Here is a 19,008-nt window from a genome sequence, read left to right on the forward strand (position 1 = left end):
ATTTCTGAATTTTTGGAAGTAAATGTTATATTAGAAGAGATGAGTATATTGGCAAGTTTGATCCTAGAAGTGATGAAGGAATATTTCTTGGTTATTCATCTAAGAGTAAAGCTTATAGATGTTTTAATAAAAGGTTACAAAAAATTGTTGAGAGTACAAATGTAAAGATTGATGAACAATTCAGAGGAACTTCAAGGTATATAGACCCTGAACCGGTAACAGAAATTATGACAAATGAACCAACAGTAAATCCACCGGTACAGAATGATGATCTAGTTACACCGGTATCATCAGAGGATTCCACAGTAATTGAAGACCAACAATAGACTAAGACACACTGGTATGTAAGACTGAATCATTCTGAAGATTAGATAATTGGAAGCAAATTTAAAGGAATCATGACAAGAGGAAGATTGGTAAATGAAGAGGTATGTCTTATTTCTCAAATTGAACCATTATCTATCAATGAGGCATGTGAAGATAAATTTTGGATTAAAGCTATGGAAGAAAAATTAGGACAAATTGAGAAAAATAATACTTGGACATTAGTTCCCCGACCTAAAAATAAAAATGTATTTGGAACCAAATGGGTATTTAGAAACAAACTCAATGAAGACGGTAAGGTTGTCAGAAATAAAGCAAGACTAGTGTGTAAGGGATATTCTCAGAAAGAAGGAGTTGATTACAATGAAACCTTTGCACCGATAGCCCAAATTGAGGTAGTTAGATTATTCTTGGCCTTTGCAGCTCACAAGGATTACAAAGTTTATCAAATGGATATTAAGTGTGCATTCTTGAATGGAGATCTTGAAGAGGAAGTTTATATTGAACAACCTGATAGATTTTCTTTGACAGATGACAATGATATGGTTTGCAGATTAAGAAAAGCTCTGTATGGATTAAAACAAGCTCCAAGAGCTTGGTATGCAAGATTGGATAAGTATCTTTTAAAGATTGGTTTTACTAAAGGAAATGCAGATAGCAATTTATATTACAAAGTAACTAATGATGACATCTTGATTATGGAAGTATTTGTTGATGATATAATCTTTGGAGGAGAAGATGGATTATGCAAAGAATTTTCTCTTAAAATGCAGCATGAATTTGAAATGTCTATGATTGGAGAAATAAAATTCTTTTTAGGATTACAGATTTTACAAACTGATAAAGGCATAGTTTTGAGTTAATCTAAGTACTTGAAAGAACTACTTAAGAAATTTGGGATGGAAAACTCTAAATCGGTAAGCACACCTATGACTACAAATGACAAATTATCTCAAAGGGATGAATCTACACCTGTTAATCCAACTAGATACAAATCTATGATAGGAGGTTTACTATATTTGACACAAACCAGACCTGACATTATGAATGTAGTATGCATAGTTTCTAGATTTTAGAGTAATCCTAGGGAAAATCATGAATCAGTAGTAAAAAGGATTTTCCAGTACTTACAAGGCACAACAAATCTTGGATTATGGTATCCTAAAGATGAAAATTTTGATCTATATGCATACACAGATGCAAATTGGGCAGGAGATGTGGATGATAAAAAAAACACCACTGGAGGAGCATTCTTTCATGGAAAGAGATTAGTTTCTTGGTTAAGTAAGAAACGGAGTTGTACATCTTTATCAACAACAGAATCAAAATATGTTGCAGCACCAACAAACTGTACATAGGTACTTTGGCTTAAGAAAATGTTGAAAGATATAAAGGTAAAATGCAAGGAACCTATTACTAAATATTGTGATAACACTGCAGCAATTGATATATCTAAGAATCTAGTATTACATTCTAAAACAAAACATGTTTCTATCAAATTAAATTTTCTAAGGGAAAAAGTTGAAGAAAAGGAGATAAAACTGGTTTATGTGAATACTAAAGAATAGCTTGCAGATATTTTTACAAAACCTTTGCCTAAGGAAACTTTTGAGTATCTCAGAGATCAGCTCGGAGTCTTACCTCCACTAGTAGAGACTTAGACAGTTGATGATTGTCATTAACCGGCAGAATTAAATGAACAAATCTTTTATTCTAGTATTTGATGAGGAAGCTACTTCTCAGGGGGAGTAGTTGGTATATTAAATTGGTTGGTATTTTGTATGAACATGACTTTTTGTGACTTTGGAATTTGATGTCAAAGGGGGAGAGATATATGGAAAAACATTAAGGAAAGATATATGAAAAATGCATTATCTTTTTGAGGAGAGACTGGTATGAGAGATTGGAATTGAAAATAAATCTTTGAATAAACACATATTACTCCCAGGGGGAGAAATGGAGACTGTTGATTTTTGTACTTGGCATTTCTGTTTTGGCACTTTGATGGTTTTTCCATCCTATGTTTCCATCAATGCCAAAGGGGGAGATTGTTGGTATTTTGGTATGGTTTTGTCATTGATGTCAAAACCTGCTAAATTCACCTACTTTGGAGATCCAACAACATTCACCAACAAACAGTAAACTATGCAAATAGTTACTGGTATAAGGTCAACCGGTAGGATATAATGTTCACCGGTACCTGCATTAACATTGAAGACACTTGGTAATGTTGAAGACATCATATGGACACTTTACTTTGAAGTAATAATCATTGGTATATTCTCATTTGCATATTTTCTTTTACCGGCAAATAGGTCCAGGTTATCTAGGGTTACACCAGCAGGCTTATCTTTTCCAGATCAACATGGCACACTATGGAGATGATTTATTATTGCTGTAAATGCTTTAAGCCAACATGTTTAATCAGTTATTGCATCAGATATTGTAGTACTTGTAAAATGTTTTATTGTAATATCTTGTAGAGCTGACCTACTAAAATTGGTCTTAGCGTATGGTATAAAAGTAAGATCTTATTTGTAAGATCAAGTGTGGAATGCAAAAAAATTTAAGGAAGGATATATGCGAGATCAAGTAGGGATATACATGAAGACATCATTTGAAGGTGAAGTTAGGTTTTTGTAGAAGCATATTAGCATTAGACCGGTACTGAATCCAGCATATGAAGATGCTATTTTGTGCAATACATTCTCATTGGATTTAACCATCCAACTGTAGTCAGTGTGACTCCCATTTGTGATTGAGCAGTGAGCTCTAGGTTGTTGGCCTTTCTGCATGTGCAGACCCCTCTTTGTACACTTACTATTTGCAGTAGTATCATCTGATTGTGGGTAAGGTTTCCCACCATGGTTTTTCCCCTTACAGGGTTTCCACGTACAAATATTTGTGTCATGTGTTGTGGATGACTTTATGTTTATGTTTCATGCATTAATTCTTACCGGTAGAGCAATTTTCTGTTAACACTATTTACCGGCATACTTAACTGTCTTACCGGTATTAAGCATTAAGTTGGTTAATAAGATTTTGGTTTGAATTTATTTGACAACTGATTCACCCCCCCCCGCCTCTTAGCTGTCTCCGGGACCTATAGTATTACCAAACCATAGTTCATGAGGGGTCTTACTGGTTTCACCTTTGATGTGAACTTTGTTGAATGTATAGACAACAATGCTAACTACATCTCTCTAATACACGTGGTAGATTTTCTTCTGATAACATACTTCTTGCTGCATCCAAGATAGTTTTGTTTTTCCTTTCAACAACTCCATTGTGCTGTGGTGTCCGAGGTGCTGATAACTGTCTTCTGATTCCATTCACTTCACAGAATGTATTAAAGTCCTTGGATGTGAATTCTCCTCCTTGATCTGATCTTAAACATTTGATTTTCTTACCGGTTTCATTTTCAACCATTTTCTTACCGGTTTCATTTTCAACCATTGCTTTGAATAGTTTGAACTTCCCAAGTGCTTCTGATTTTTCTCTGATTTTAGGTAGATCTCTAACTACCTTAGAAGTACTGATTTTTACAATGCAATCAAAGTTTACATGACATTGTCTCTTATGCCATAACCAACTTTCATCTATATGTGCAATTAAGCATGCCTTTTCACTGTTATTCAAATGAAATATATTACCTCCAGTCTGATTACCAATTGCAATTTCCAAACCAGTTCTATTCATTATTTTGCATTTTCCATTTTTAAATTGTAACTGAAATCCCTTCTCAACTAATTGACCAACACTTAAAAGATTATGCTTTAATCCTTCAACATAGTAGACATTGTCAGTGTTATGCTTACCATCAAGAGATATTGAGCCCTTACCTTTGATTAAACAGGATTTGTCATCTCCAAATCTTACCAAACCCCCATTGTATTCTTGAAAGTTCAAGAATTTACCTTTGTCTCCGGTCATGTGATGTGAGCATCCTGAGTTAATGATCCATTCATCCTTTGCTTCAACTTTAGCTACTAGGGCTTGTTCTACCGGTTGAGCAGTAGGTGTCAGTTGATCTTCTATTATAGCAACCAAAACCCATCCATTATCTACTAGATCCTCATCAGAATCATCAGTCACACCTTCATCAGCAATGTAACAGGATATGTCTTTGTTCTTCTTAAATCTATATCTCTGATATTCAAGATTAGGCTTGTATGTTCTTCTAGCTTCTTCTCTTAGTCTAGCATGTCTATCAGGGCATCTCAAAGACATATGACCAATTTTATTGCAGTTAAAATATTTAAAGGGTGCTTTACCTTCATACTTACTTCCAATTGGACCTTTTGGTATTTTTCTTGTAAATAATGCTTCAAGTTCTTCAAGCTCTTCATTCTCCTTTCTGATTTCTTCAAGTTCTCTTGCATAAAAGGCTCTCCAGTCTAATTTGTCAAATGATAGAGTAGATGATGTTGATGGTTTAAAGGATAAATCAATTTTTATAGTAGCAACAAGACCAAATTCCTCAATTTCAAAGGCTGAAAGTTTACCAATCAATGTATCCCTAGTTACTGATGTATTAGGCATTGTTCTTAACTCATTTATAGTAGTAACCTTCATTTTATATACCGGTGGAAATCCTCTTAAGATTTTTGAAACAATTTCATCCTCACTCAAGGTTCCTCCACAACATTTAATTCCCAAAACAATTTCATTTACTCTTTCCATAAAACCAGAAATCCTTTCATCTTCTTCCATTTTCAGATGTTCATACTTGACTCAAAAGATTTCAAGTTTTGCAATTTTAACTATGGAATCTCCTTCATTTAGTGTTTCCAAATGATCCCAAATAGCTTTACCAGTAGACCTATCTGATAATCCCATGATTTGTTGATCTAATAATGCGCTCAAAAGTGCTTCTCTTGCTTTGCAATCATTCTCTTCATCTTTAGCTAAGGTAGTTGGAGCAATCTGACCAACTACAACAGCAGTATAACCATTTTTTGTAACTTCCTAGATGTCTTTCCCAATGCAATTCAGATGTGTCTCCATTCTGATCTTCCATATCCCATAGTTATTTCCATCAAGTCTAGGACTATCCTTCCTGAAGTAATTAGTAGACATTGGATCTCCTCAAGTTGTTAAACTTCTGCAAAAGAGGACTAGGCTCTGATACCAATTGTTAGGTCCTAGAGACAACTAAGAGGGGGGGGGTGGGGGTGAATCAGTTGTCTAATAAATTCAAACCAAAAACCAATTAACCAACTTAATACTTAATACCGGTAAACCAGTTAAGTATGCCGGTAGACAGTGTTAACAATAAATTGCTATACCTGTAAAGATTAATGCATGAAACATAAACATAAAGTCCTCCACAACACATAACACCAATGTTTGTACGTGGAAACCCTATAAGGGGAAAAACCACAGTGGGAAAACTTACCCACAATCAGATGATACTATTGCAGATAGTAAGTGTACAAAGAGGGGTCTGCACATGCAGAAAGGCCAACAGCCTAGAGCTCACTACTCAATCACAAATGGGAGTCACACTGACTATAGTTGGATGGTTAAATCCAATGAGAATGTACTGCACAAAATAGCATCTTCATATGCTGGATTCAGTACCCGTGTAATGCTGATATGCTTCTACAAAAACCTAACTTCACCTTCAAATGATGTCTTCGTGTATACCTCTTCTTAATCTTGCATATACCTTAACATAATCCTTTTTTGCATTCCACATTTGATCTTACAATTAAGATCTTACATTTATACCATACCCTAAGACCAATTTTAGTAGGTCGGCTCTACAAGATATTACAATAAAATCATTTTATATACAATATAATATCCGATGTAATAATTGATTAAACATGTCGGCTTAATGCATTTACATCAATAATAAATCATCTCTATAGTGTGCCATGCTGATCTGGAAAAGATAAACCTGTCGGTGTAACCCTAAATAACCTGGACCTATTTGCTGGTAAAAGCAAATATGCAAACATGAATATACCAATGATTAATTCTTCAAAACAAAGTGTCCACAAGATGTCTTCGACATTACCAAGTGTCTTCCATATCATTCCAAATACCGGTGAGCATTATATCCTGCCGGTGAACCATATATCAATAACTGTTGCACAATTTACTTGCTTGCCAATGAATGTTGCTGGATCTCCAAAGTGCTTGTTTTTAGTAGGTGTTGACATCAATGATAGAACCATACCAAAACACCAACAAATATCACTATTGGCTGATATTCAAGTGCAAAATTCTTTAATGGACAATGTAAAGGATGCACTCTCTATCACTCTCATCGACGCCCGGAACAAGTACAAATCCATTTTTGACCAGTTACTGCCCCCGAATGGAAATTAAGTTTCTGATGTTTGTCAAAAAGGGGGAGTGTGATACAATATATTTGAGAGTAATATGATATAGTCTTGGGGGAGCAATTCAATATATTTGAGGGAGTGATATAGTTTTGATATATTATTAAGAGAATGATATAGTATTCGAGTATAGTATACAAGGGGAGTATATCGAGCAGAATAAGCAGAGTATCCAAGAGCAGTATACAAGACAGTAAGCAAAGCACACAAGAACAGAACCGAGCATGCAAAATTAGAGTTATGTACAGTATAATGATAAGGGGAGTATATCTGAATATACTATTTCATTGACTATTGTATATACTGTTAGTATAGTCATTTTGCAAAGTATATAGATTTTTGAGTTATAACTTTGAAAGTAGTTTTTGTCAAACATCTCAACTAATGTCAAAAGGGGAGATTGTTACTACTTATCAGATTGCCATTAGTTTTATGTCAAAGTTATACTATATACTCTAGTTGGTTACTATTACTGAAATATTCAGTCGATATGTACAGTCTAGTCGGTTACAGAAGAAAGCAGTCACAGAATGCAATATACACCGAGCTATCTACTGAGTATCTTTTCATGTCTACCAAGCAGCAAAGATGACACACTGAGTTGATATACATCAAGTGAAACGTGTTACCAAATTCATTGAACTTGGACATGCACATGAAAACATGTTACAAGATCGAGGCACATCTAATCGTTTTCACATTGGAAATCGCCCTTAAAGATTGTGTATGATTTCAAGGTCATCTAACCAATGAACTATTTTACATGGTTATAAATCATGTTTGTAAGATCAAAGCAATGAATTGGATCACCGTCTTAAGAAGATCTATTTATATAGCATGAGTTAAGGGTGTCTGCATGAGTGTAAGAAGACTGTTACAGAGACTTAGAGGTCACCAAGAAGGTTTTTAGAGAATAGTCAAAGAACAGAGTAAACAGAAGGGTTTACCGAGTTACTATATGGGTTACCGAGGTATGCTATAAGCAAGGTAATCTTATTTTGAGCACATAGAATCTGCTATAACATTTCAGATGTAAAGTTGCAGATATTTGTAATGATTTTATTGTAATATTGTGAAGTTGTAAGAGAAATCTCTAATAGGGTAAAGACTCTAATCAAGTCTATAAATTGTAAAGCCTCTAACCAGGTGCAACATTTAGATTAAGTGTTGTAAAATCCTTTAGAAAGGTAGATCTAACAAATCTTGTTACTCCTAATAGGGTAAGCTATCAGAAATAGCTAAACATGTATCTCTAACTAAGTACTCTTTATTATTGCAGTAGTGAAGTTGTGGGTGCCATCCCCACCGCAGTTTTTCTCTCTAACCAAGAGTTTCTGCGTAACCGAAATATATGTGTTATGGAGTGAATCATGTATGATTGTTATCTATTTGTTTCAACTTTATTTTATGTTACTGCACTATTTGGTTTATGCATAACAATAAAGTTATTATTCAAGAAAAGTTTTGGAGTACTGATTCACCCCTCCCCTCTCAGTACATTAGCTTTCCATATGGGGCCTAACAGTATCTCCTTCATTTAATGTGTCCAATTTATCCCAAATAGCTTTAGCAATAGATTGGTCTGATAATCCCATGATTTGTTGATCTAACAAGGCACTCAAGAGTGCTTCTCTTGCTTTGCAACCATTCTCTTGATCCTTACCCAATGTTGGTGGATTAGGTTGATTCGGTGTAGGACCAACATAGCCATTCTTTGTAACATCCCATATGTCTTTTCCAATGCAATTTAGATGTGTCTCCATTCTAATCTTCCATATACCATGGTTAGTTCCATCAAGTTTTGGATTGTCCTTCCTAAAAAAGTTAGTTGTCGTAGAATCTCCTCAAGCTATTAAACTTCTACAAAAAGAGGACTAAGCTCTAATACCAATTGTTAGGACCTAGAGGCAACTGAGAGGGGGGGGGTGTGAATCAGTTGTCTATTAATTTCAACCCAAATATAACTTAATCAAACTTGATACTTAATACTTAATACTGGTAAACCAAACTTAATGTCGGTTAACAAATTAACAGTTAATATCAATACCGGTGAAACTTAATGCATATAACAGAAAGAGAAACAACATCCACAACACATAACACGTAGATTTGTATGTGGAATCCCTATAAGGGGAAAAACCATGGTGGGAAACCTTACCCACAAATAGATGATACTACTACAGATAGTATGTGTATACAAATGGGGTTCTGCACATGCAGAAAGGCCAACCGTGTAGAACTCACTACTCAATCACAAAATAGGAGTCACACTGAATACAATTGGATGATTAAATCCATTGACAATGTACTGCTCAAAGTAGTATCTCCAATGCTAGATTCAGTACTAGTTAAGCTCTAATAATCTCCTTCAAACCTTCCCCATGGTCTTCTCATATGATCTTCAATATTCGTACATACCATATCACAATGTCATAACCTTACATACCACATATGACATCTCACAATTGAGCTCTTACATATATGCCAAAACCTAAGACCAAATGTGTAGGTTGACTAATAAACAATATTACAATTAAATCAATTACAGATAAGTCAAGATGTGATGCATCATGTCGGCTCAATGCAATTACAACAATATCCAATTGATTAAATCATCTCCATTACATGTCGTGCTGATCTGGAATAGATAATGCATGTCAGTCCATAACCTAGACCAATTTGCTGGTAACAACAAATATGTCAACCCGATTAGACCAATAACCAAAATACCAAAACCAAGTGTCCAAACCATGTCTTCGACATAACCAAGTGATCTCTAGATGATAACAAGTCATCCTCAGTGCCGGTGAACAATATAACCTATCAGTGAATAATATACCGATGACTGTGCATAAGTCATTGAACTTGCCGGTGAACATAATGTGTCGGTTCAACATAACCAAAGATCTCCAGAAGGATAAGTGTTGATAAGTGTTGACATCAATGAAAAAACCAATGCAACACATCCATAATACCAACACCAAGCATATTAGTACATTACCCAAACTCCTAATCACCACTTTTTTCTATTTATCAATTTGTGGATGTAATACATAACTAAACTTCAAATCTATCTTCAACTTCATCCACAAGGATTTCTAGAAACACCAAAAAAACCATGTCATTTCGATCTAAAACTATGCTCTTTGGTAGATCATGTAATCTCACCACCTCTTTAAAAAATAACTCTACAACATTAACATCATGAGTCTTTCGACAATGAATAAAATACGTCATCTTTGAAAGAATCTATGCACAACTACAAAAATTGAATCATGTCTTCTCTGAGTCCTTGGTAAACCAAGAACACAATGTTGCAAGGTGTGTGCCCTTGGTCTCCTTGTGTTGTGCAACATAGTTCTCGGGTTTGTGACATGGCTTAATCACCTCCTGTAGATTCTATAAGTCTAGTGGTTGTATCAGGCATTAACAGGTTGATCTTTTGGTGCAACAACAACTGCACTTGTAACAAGTCATATCAGAGCTTGGTCACAGGTTCAAACCCCTCACTTGCACTAGGGGGGATTGTTGGAAGGTGTGCACCCTTGGTCTCCTTGTGCTATGCAACACAATGCTTAGGTTTGTGACATGCCTTCCTCATGCGGATTCTATATGTCTAGTGGTTGTATCGAGCATTAACAGGTTGATCTTTTGGTGTAGCGACAACCGCACTTGTAACACAAAATCCATACTAATATCTTTCTATGGCCTTTTTGGTATAGGTAGTTTTTGATATAGCCTTTTATTTTGACTTGTTCCTTTTGTCATTTGACATACTCTATAACTATGCACAAACATCTTCACATCCTAATGCAATTGTGGCCAATAATAAAGCTTACTAATAGGAGTGATGGTCGTATCTCAGCGAAAGTATCCAACCAGTACTCCACTGTATTTCTCCTTAATCAAGTTATCCCTCATGAAACTATTTGGAATGCATTTTAAATGATTTCCTCTAAATAACATACCATCTTGGATTATAAAATCCAACCACCCTTTTCTCCCTAAAGTAATAGGCTCAATGCAAGCTCTCAAAGTCTCTCTAAACTCAAAGTCATTTGGATACAAAGTCTTCAATTCATCAAACCCAACAACTTTAATCTACATCTATAACAAGGTGTTATGCCTTCTAATCAAGGAATCTACAACTCTTTTACACCTTCAACTCCTATGCTTCAAAAACATGTAACTCTTAGGGGTGCACAACTACTGCTGAATTTTTTTATAAACTTTCTATAAAGAATATCTAAACCATGAAAATATATCATCTCAATATCAATCCTTGGGGTAGGCCATTCAATGACATCCCTTACCTTCTCGGTCCAATCTAAGACCATTTACTAAGGCAATAAATCCTAGGTACACTAACTCCTACAAAAACCTACACTTCTTTAGGTTAATTAACAACTCCTCTCTTAATTTCTCAAAGACTCTATGAATAAGCATTAAATGTTTCTCTTGTTGGATATTGTTGTTGCTAGGATATGTTGTTGTCATTGATGCCAACATATTCAGGTGCTTTGGTGCTTCGGTGATTCTAAAGAGTTGATTTGGATGGTTTATCTATTTCAGATGATGAATCAACTAGAGATACTTCATTATTTATTGGTTTTAGTGATCAAGAAGTTTACTTGATCATTTATTTGATTCGGATTGAGTTTTTTTTTTTTTTTTTTTTTGTTCAGTGGCTGGTAGAGTCTAGTATTTGATCCATTGTGCTCCGGTATGATCATATCTTAATTTTCATATTCTAGAGTGTTTTGGATGTTCATATGTATCTTAATTTAAGATGGTTTGTGACTTGGTGCTTCGGAAGTTATCTTTCTATTTTGAATTGTTGTTGTTGAGTGTTCTTGAGTGTTAGCATGTTGATCAATGAAGATTTGAATAAGTGGTATTGGTGTAGCTATTGCAGATCATTCTAACATACTTGTTGGTGTCTCCTAATTGTGTCCTATTTATTTTGGTGGTCTGTATTGATCATTGTATGTGGTATTGAAGATCTTTTGGCTTCGGTGATATTCTTCATGTTATGCGATATTTTTGGTGGTGTAGCATGTTGCAGTTGATCGTGGCAAGATTTATGGTGGCATTGCATGTTCAAGAATTTGATTTGGTTTTATGCCATGACATCTATTACATTGTAAAGGATTGGTGGTTAATTAATGGATAATGTGAGGTAATTTTGTAATTAGGTGTTGAGGGTTTGAGCCAACCTTGTAGTCAAGATTGATGAATTTTATAAATAGGTGTTAGATTCATGTAATCCAAGAATGGTGGTTGTGTCTGTGTTATCAAAGAGTGGTGTATGTGAAAACAAGAGAATTCATCTTTCGGTGTGATGTATTGAGAAAAGATTGTTGTAGGGCAGACAAATGAGCTTAACCAAAACTGTCATCAGGCATTACCAAATTCTATTCTTTAAGTTCATCTTAACTGGATTGTAGTTTGAATGTTATTGTAAGGTAGTGAACCTTCCCTGAGGGTTGGAGACTTCTAGATCATTGTATTTTGAGCATTGAGCTATAGGCAGTGTGCCTAAATGCATGTGCATTCCCCATCATAATATTCACACATACTATTGCGGAGTATTATCTCATTATGGGTAGGTTCCCACCATGGTTTTTTGCATAACCATAATTTCCACGCCAAAATATTGGTGTCACGTGTGTTGTTATTTTTGTAGTTGATCAAATCTAAGAATGTGTTTAAATTGATTAATTTGGTGAAAACTGATTCATCGCCCCCCTCGCGCCCCTCTTAGTTTTCCTTCATTTTTGTTGCCAACAATTGGTATAAGAGATAGATCCTCCATAAGAAGCTTGACCACTTGAGGAGATCTGGGATGGCAACCTCTTTGTTCAAGAAGGAGAGTCTGAAATTTGATGGAAATAACTACATTGTATGGAAGGACCAAATGGAAGTTCATTTGAAGTGTCTTGGAGAAGAGTATTGGAAGATTACAAAGAATACCTATAATGTTCCTCAGAATGGACTGGTTACTGTTGTTGACATCAAGGATATTGAACATAACATAAGAGCTAAGGAAGCATTATTGAGCATTCTAACTGATTCAGAGATGACTAATGTGATGGGTTTATAAACTACACATGAGATCTGGGAGAAATTAGAGACCTTGTATGAAGGAGATAAACATGTCAAAATTGCTAAGCTAAAGAGTTTGAAAGGAAAATATGAGATGCTGAAGATAGGAGAATATGAGATCATATCTAACTTTATGGCTAAGGTGAATAAATTTGTCCTAGGTATCAGATGTGTCGATGGAACCCTTGAAGAAGATGAGATAGTTGCTAAAGTGTTCAGATCTTTTCCTCCCACTTATAAGCCTAAAGTGGTTTCTATTCATGAGATCCAAAGTGTGACTACTATGACAAGGGACATGATGGTTGGTAAGCTTGTTTCTTTTGAGTTGAGTGAGTTTGGAGAATCACATAGAAAATCTGAGACTGCATTCAGAGCCTCTGTATCCGGGAACCAGAAGTATGCTCTGGGAGAAAGTTCATGTTGGTTATCTAGTTATAAAAGAGAAAAGGGAAAGATGGAAGAGAAAGAAAGAGAGTTGGATGAGCTTGAAGCCCTTATTGCTATAAGATTTCCTAAGGGAACTGGTAAGTATGATGGAAAGTTGCCTTTGAAATGTTTTTCTTGTAATAAGATAGGACATTTTTCTTTTAGGTTTCCTGAAAAAATGTCTAGGTATGATCAACATGATAAATATGATAGTTTTGATAAGCATGACAGATCTAAGAAGCATGATAACTATGATAAGCCATATAAGCCTAACCATAAGTTCAGATTTCAGATGAAATGCTATTATGTTGTTGATGAAGGTGTGATAGATGAAGAGTCAGAGAATGGGAATTCAAAAGATGAGTTTGTATTCATTTCTATCAAGGAAGATGATTTAGTACCAATGAATTCTACAAGTTGAATTGTTGAGGAGAAATTTTTTCCTGCTAAGATTGAAGAGAAAGATGAATGGGTAATTGACAACAGCTACTCACATGATATGATAGGTGATAATAGAAAATTTGTGAATATGGAGAAGTATGATAGTGGTATAGTGAGATTTGGAGATGATAAAGCTTGTGTGATCCATGGTAGAGGTTCAATTTATTTTGATGGTAAGTATAATATTGATGATGTCTTGTATGTTGAAGGTTTGAAGCATAACATTTTGAGTGTTGGATAGATGGTTCACAAGGGACATGGTTTGCAATTCAAGAATGGTAAATGCAAGATTCTAAATGCCTCTGGTATAGAGAATACATAAGGGACTAAGACTAAAGGTACTATCTTTCACTTGAATGTTGGTGAGAAAAGTTGTTTCAATGCCCAGATAGATGAAAGTTGGTTGTGGCATAGAAGGATGTGTCATGTTAATTTTGATTGCATGATAAAGATAATCTCTACGCAAGCTATTAGAGATTTTCCTAAAATTGTGAAGCCATCTAATCCGGTATGTAAAGAATGTTAGTGTAGAAAGCTACAAAGAACTACATTTAAGATTCAGTTGTATTCATCTAATGGTCTATTGGATCTTGTGCATACTAATTTGTGTGGTCCTACAAAAGTGAGAAGTGTGTAGAGTGACAGATATTTCATGGTGTTTATTGATGATTATTCTAGGATGATGTGGGTTGCCTTTCTAAGGGAGAAATTAGAAGTATTGGAGAAATTCAAGATATTCAAAGCTAAGGTGGAGATTGAGATAAGGTTGAAGTTGAAGTGCCTAAGATCTGATAGAGGAGGAGAGTTTAAAACTAATGAGTTTTATTCATTCTTTGAGATAATTAGAATTAGAAGACAATTATCTACTTCTAGAACCCCTAAGAAGAATATAGTTGTTGAAAGGAAGAACATAACCATTTTGGATGTTGCAAAGACCTTTTGAAGAAAAGTTGTTAGAACTGTTGTTTACACATTCAACCAAGTGCATACAAAAGGTAATTTTAGTAAGACTCCTTATGAGTTATGGTTGGGTCATGTTCCTATAGTTAGATATTTCAGAATTTTTGGAATCCATTGTTATATCCAGAGAGATGAGAATATAGGAATGTTTGATGCAAGATGTAGTGAAGAAATCTTCTCGGGTTATTCTATTAAGAGCAAGGCCTACCAGTGTTACAACAAGAGACCGATAAAGATAGTGGAGAGTGAAAATGTGAAGGTTGATGAATGTCATGGGAAGCAGATCAGAGCATGCATATATGAATTTAATGATTGAGATGTTGTTTCAAAACTTATGTAGATAGAGATTTTAAAGTAGAATGCTTCAGTAGAGACAATTAATCTAGATATTTCTACTACTGGTGAAGAAGTTCAAGAACCAGGCAATAAGAACAATCAGAAGTCACCGAGGTATGTAAGATGAAATCATTTAGAAAATCAGATTATTGGTGCTAAAAATAAAGTTGTGATGACTAGAAGAAGGATTGCTTCTAAAGAGATATGTTTGATTTCCAAGATTGTCCCTAAAGATGTTGTAGAAGCATGTAAAGATGAGAATTGGATAAAGGCTATGGAAGAAGAATTGAATTAGATTGAGAAGAATAACACATGGGAGCTTGTTCAAAGACCTAAAGATAAGAATGTGATTGGCACTAAATGGGTGTTCTAGAATAAACTGAATGAAGCCAGTGAAGTGGTTAGAAACAAAGAAAAACTGGTATATAAAGGGTGTTCACAGATGGATGGAATTGATTATGAGAAGACTTTTTCTTTGGTAGCTAGAGTTGAAGCTGTTAGATTACTACTTGCATATGCTTCTTATAAAAATTTAAAGGTATACCAGATGGATGTTAAGTCAACCTTCTTGAATGGTGATCTTGAAGAGGAAGTCTACATTGAGCAACATAATAGATTTTCATTATTAGATGATGGAGATGTGGTATGAAAACTGAAGAAAGCACTCTATGGTCTAAAGTAAGCCCCTAGATCCTAGTATGCTAGATTGGACATGTATTTGATGAAGTTAGGATTTTGTAAAGGTACTGCTGATAGTAATTAATACTTTAAGGTTGATAATGATAACATTTTGATTGTTGAAGTTTTTACTGATGACATTATTTTTGGAGGAGATGATGATTTGAGTATGAAGTTTGCTGATCATATGCAAAAGGAATTTGAGATGTCTATGATAGGTGAGATGAAATTCTTCTTAGGATTATAGATTACATAAATTGACAAAGGTATTTCCATTTCTCAATCTAAGTATGTGAAGCAACTATTGAAAAAGTTTGGGTTAGCTAATTCCAAACCTGTTGGAACTCCTATGGTGACTGGATGCAAGTTGTCTAAGCATGATTAATCTTAGAAAGTTAATCAAATCTTGTATAGATCAAGTGTTGGTGGACCGTTATACTTGAATAAGACTAGGCTAGATATTATGCATGTTATTTGTATTTGTGCTAGATTTCAAGTTGATCCTAAAGAGAGTCATGTTACTATTGTGAAGATGATTTTGAGATACTTGAAGGGGATAGTTGAATATGTTTTATGGTATTTGAAGAATGATGATTTCATGTTATGTGCCTATACTAATGTTGATTGGGAAGGTGATGTTGATGACTGGAAGAGCACTACCAATGGAGCTTTCTTTTTATGAAAGAAGTTTGTTTCATGGTCCAAGAAGAAACATGATGCTATATCTCTATCTACTGCAAAAGCTGAGTACATTGTTTCTTCTAGCAACCGTACTTAGGTAGTTTGAATGAATAAAGTGTTGAAGGATATTGGAGTTGTTTATGATTAGCCTATTGTTATATACTGTGATAATTCAAGTACTATTAGTATTTCCAAAAAAATTTTACTGCATTCTAAAACAAAGCATATATCAATTAAGTAACATTTTTTGAGGGAGAAAGCCAGTGATGAAGAAGTCAGATTGGAGTATGTATCTACAAGGGATCATATTGTAGATATTTTTATGAAGTGTTTGCCTCTAGATACATTTGTCTACTTGAGAGAGAAGTTAGGGGTCTCTGCCCCTCCTAATGAGAACTAGATACATTAAGATGCATCAATTCGGTGGAGTGCATGGTTTTATCTTCTTATCCAAATTGATGAGTGGGTGTTGCTACTCAGCCAGACTACTCAGTGAGTGGTTCATATGTTCAAATTTATGAGTTTATCCAAAGGGGGAGATATTATCATTCTTATAGGAAGAGAATCATGATTTGTATTCTTTCTTTGTCATTGTTGTCAAAGGGGGAGAGAAGCATGTGAAAAACTACCTTATCTTTAAAGCTCTATGTGCATGATCTTGGGAGGATTTTGCTGGTGATTGCTCATGTTGATTTATTCCTTAGCAATGATTTTTTTTCACATTCATATGTTTCCATCAATGTCAAGGGGGGAGATTGTTTGATATTGATGCTGCTAGGATATGTTGTTATCATTGATGTCAACATATTCTCATGATTTGGTGCTCCGATGATTGTAGAGAGTTGATCTAGTTGGTTTATCTATTTGGGATGCTAAATAAACTAGAGATACTTAATTCTTTGTTGGTTTCAGTGACCTAAAAATTTACCTGATCATATCATTTCATCCGGATTGAGGTTTGTTTTTTCTATTCAGTGGTTGGAAGAGTTTGGTATTTGATTCGTTGTGCTTCGGTATGATCATATCTTAAGTTGCAGATTTGGGAGAGTGTTTTGGATGTTCATGTGTATGTTCATTTTAGATGGTTCATGATTTGGTGCTTAAAAAGTTATCTTTCTACTCCAAATTCCTGTTGTTGATTGTTCTTGAGTGTTAGAGTGTAGGTTCAGCTATTGAGGATGGTTCTAATGTGCTTGTTGGTGTCTCTTAATCATGTCCTATTTTTTTGGTGGTTCGTATTGATTATTGTGCATAATATTGAAGATGTTTTGGGTTCAGTGATATTCTTTGTGTTATGCGGTATTTTTGGTGGTGTAGCATGTTGTCGTTGATCTTGGTGAGATTTTTGGTGGTGTTGTATGTTCAAGGATTTTGTTTGAATCCATGCTATGTCATCTATTGCATTGCATTGGTCTAGGTTTAATTTATGTATCATGTGATGTAATTTTGTAATTAGGTTTTAAGTTGACCTTCTAGTCAAGGTTGATGAATTGTAGAAATAGGTGTTAGATTCATGTAATTTAGGAATGGTGGTTGTATTTAAATTATCAGAGAGTGGTGTATATGTGAATAAGAGAATTCATCTTTTAGTGTGATGTATTGAGAAGATATTATTGCAGGGAAGATAAATGAGCTTAATTAGAACCATCATCTGACATTACCCTATTCTATTCTTTTAGTTCATCTTAACCGGATTGTAGTTCAAATGTTATTTTAAGGTAGTGAACCTTCCCTAAGGGTTGGAGCCTTCTGGATCATTGTATTTTGAGCAGTGAGCTCTAGGAAGTGTGCTTGAATGCATGTGCATTCCCCATTGTAATATTCACACATACTACTGTAGAGTATTATCTCATTACGGGTAGGTTCCCACCATGGTTTTTTTCCTTAATTCCATTTAAAAATCTTGGTGTCATGTGTGTTGCTATTTTTTTGTTCATCTTTATTATTGCTGCAATTGATCAGATATGAGAATATGCTTAAATTGATTAATCCAGTGAAAACTAATTCACCCCCCACTCTTAGTTTTCCTTCATTATTTTTGTCAACAATTGTTATCAGAGCTAGATCATTCATAAGAAGCATGACTGCTTGAGGAGATTGGGGATGGCAACCTCTATGTTCAAGAAGGAGAGTCCAAAATTTGATGGAAATAACTACATTGTATGGAAGGACCGAATGGAAGTTCATTTGAAGTGTCTTGGAGAAGAGTATTGGAAGATTACAAAGAATACCTATAATGTTCCTCGGAATGGACCGGTTACTGTTGCTAAGATCAAGGATGTTGAACATAACATAAGAGACAAGGAAGCATTACTGAGTGCCCTAAATGATTAAGAGATGGCTAATGTGATGGGTTTACAAACTACACATGAGATTTAGGAGAAATTAGAGACATTTAATGAAGGAGATAAACATGTCAAAGTTGCTAAGATAAAGAGTTTGAAGGGAAAATATGAGATGTTGAAGATAGGAGAAGATGAGAACATATCTAACTTTATGGCTAAGGTGAATAAACTTATCCTAGGTATCAGATGTGCCATTGGAACCCTTGAAGAAGATGAGATAGTTGCTAAAGGGCTGAGATATTTTCCTCTTGCTTATAATCCTAAAGTGGTTACTAGTGATGAGATTTGAAGTGTGACTACTGTGACAAGGGACATGCTGGTTGGTAAGCATTTTTCTTTTGAGTTGAGTGAGTTTGGAT

The sequence above is a fragment of the Cryptomeria japonica genome, chromosome 6, assembly GCF_030272615.1.
Source record: "Cryptomeria japonica chromosome 6, Sugi_1.0, whole genome shotgun sequence".
Lineage (NCBI taxonomy): Eukaryota > Viridiplantae > Streptophyta > Pinopsida > Cupressales > Cupressaceae > Cryptomeria > Cryptomeria japonica.